The sequence below is a fragment of the Pinus tabuliformis genome, chromosome J (assembly GCF_031772625.1).
Source record: "Pinus tabuliformis cultivar Carrire ecotype Pingquan chromosome J, CPIR1, whole genome shotgun sequence".
Taxonomy (NCBI): domain Eukaryota; kingdom Viridiplantae; phylum Streptophyta; class Pinopsida; order Pinales; family Pinaceae; genus Pinus; species Pinus tabuliformis.
This window is the reverse complement of record NC_142295.1, coordinates 1,487,862,134-1,487,864,820: the sequence shown is the minus strand read 5'-3', so window position 1 is coordinate 1,487,864,820 and position 2,687 is coordinate 1,487,862,134. Positions and strand designations below refer to the sequence as shown.

Genomic DNA, 2,687 nt, shown 5'->3' with positions numbered 1-2,687 from the left:
ATGTGGAAATTCAATTTACTCAATTTGACTAAGGCTAAAGTCAAATTGAGCCTTTCGTGCTACATTTTTTCAACATGTCAAGTCGAGATTTTGTTTACCTGATGGGTACAATTTTAGTAGGGCCATGATAGAGGAGTTCGACAACCAATGCCACTAACATCAAGGTACATAGATGGTTTGGTGCTCTTGATTAAATAGGAGTTCCATACATTCATACATGACAAAATCCGATGGAAACATTGCAATCCCCCCAATCCTGAAAATTGTTAAGTCTGCTGTATTTTGAGAGAGATCTAAAATTATACTTTCTCCATATGAAATCTAATGAGGTGAGAACCACTCTCAAATATCTCGAGTTATTTCATGGTAATGTTAAAAATTTAAGTAAAAGGATGAAAATGAAAGATAATGGAGAATGTCAATTTTATTTTAAGAATTTAACATTACCATGAATTACATAGCAATACTAAGGCCACAAGCTTGAATATTAGGTTGGCCCGCTCATATTTTTTTTGGAACATATTTGGTGGAATTGTATGGAACCAACTTTTTTGGTACCGAACTGATTGGTTCCATCACAGAACCAACCAGTTCAGAACCAAAATGTTCGGTTCCATCACAGAACCGGCCGGTTTGGCACCGAACCGACCATTTCCGGTTCCGAACATCGAACTAGACCGATTTGGTCCCTAAACCAGTCGGACCAGCCAGTTCCACCAGTTATGGTTTGAGTCTGATAACACTGATCCAAAACCCAAGAGGATGGAGCACTGATTCGAATTAGAATTATATCTCCTCCAGCAAAAGGATTCACCACAACCAAAGCTTTTGATCTTCAACGCTTACTACTAAGATATGATTTAAGTAAGTAGGTCATACATGGACCCATGAGCTCCATAAAAAAAGGATCCTATTGTATAAAAATGATAACTTTTTATATTTAAAACCATATGGAGAAATTTTTTTAACATTCTTTGTTTTTTATATGTTATGGTACATAGAAAAATGATTAATGAATAGTCTAAGGAGGTGATGTTTTCACTCGGGAAAAAATGGAAATTCCAACACAATTTTGACAAAATCCGAGTTACAGTTCTCAAGCTTCAAGACAGGATTTTGGTTGCCCCATGGGTTTTTGTTGGTGCTGAATTGATTTCCACCATAAAAAAAAATGATTCAAATACTCCCATGGTTGGATTTTTTGAAAAAATGAAAAATAATTGTTTAGATGAAATTGTCATATCGATAAATAAAGTCAATTATTAATAAGGAAAAAAATAATAAAAATAATGAGAAATAAAAAAATAGAATACATTCGAAAAATTTGTTTTTCCTTCCATTGAAAAAATAAAAAATAATTTCTATTTCAAAATTTCACTAATAATTTTTATTTCCATGCCTCTGGTTTGGAATCGATTTGCATTAGTCCCACCCTTCTCTGAAAAAGCTAAAAAATTCTTAAAAAGTCAATAAGGGCTTCAAATTGGAAGCCTCATTGGAACATATTGTCAAATCAACCCCTTCATAATTTTGCCATTAAATAATGGAGTCGTCTATGGAGGCGGAGGAATTGCTCGGACGAGACCAAAAGTGGTTGGAATCTGGGCAAAAAAATTTCAAAAAATCTTGTAGATGCAGTGTTTGAATCATGTTTTTTATGGTGGAAATGGATTCAACACCATCAAAAACCTCTAGGGCACCTAAAATTATGAAGTTTGACAGTTTTTACTTGGATTTACAAAGATCCCTGCCGGATTTTTTCAAAATATCGTCGGAATTTCCAAAACTTTTTGGGCAAAAAAGCATCACTATGTCCTAAGGCGTTTCCCTTTGAAATGAATTATCCTCTGATCCTCGCTGTCGTTGTTATGCACCATCATGTTAGGTGTTAGACGATTGAAATGTTGCCCTCCGTTAATCTCATAACCAACTCCTTACCGCTCAATTGACTGGCTCATTAAGTTTTTAGTTGCGTCTTGACTACCCTCGCTTCATTATTATTGCTCATTCTCCCTTCATTTCTGTGAGTTTGAATCGAATCTGAAGCAGCCATGACTGACAACAAGTTTTCATCACCACCCGTAGGCTACCCTCAACCAATTCCTCTGCCAGGTTCGGCTCTCTTGTGCTCCTCTCTTTTTTTCATCTTGTCAATTATTTTCTTGAATGACAATCACAAATAATTTGTATTTACATAAAATAATTTTGATGGTGTTATCAGGGTATCCAACCCAAGCTCCTCCTCTCCAGTACGCTGAATCTTCCCCGCCTGTAAAAACACAACAGAGAGGAGAGAGTTTTTATTGAAGGATGGTATGAATTCAATTGCAATTTTTTGTTATTATGCAAGTATATATGGCTTATTATTTTGCGTTATTGATTTCTGTTCTTTTATGGATTTGCAGCCTCGCGACTCTGTGCTGTTGTTGGTTGTGCGAGACATGTGGCTGATGGGTATGGTTGTAAAACATGGTTCTTCCATAAACGATGGGAGATATGCACGACTATCTCATTTTTTCGCATGTAAATATGGATTTGTATTTTCTCGATTTTTAAATTATTCATGAGTAAGTGTGTAAGCTTAAATTTATATTCTCTGCTTTTTTTAATTATTCAAGAGTATGCCATATAAAGGCTCTGTTTATGGAAGGTACACAAAATTATTAAGTTTGTATTCTCCATGAGTA

At 35.1% G+C, this 2,687-nt stretch overlaps 1 pseudogene; it reads left to right on the top strand.

Annotated features, from left to right (window-relative positions):
- The first annotated feature begins 2,051 nt into the window (after positions 1 to 2,051).
- On the top strand, positions 2,052 to 2,451 carry LOC149233033 (uncharacterized; annotated as a pseudogene).
- The last annotated feature ends 236 nt before the right edge of the window (positions 2,452 to 2,687 follow it).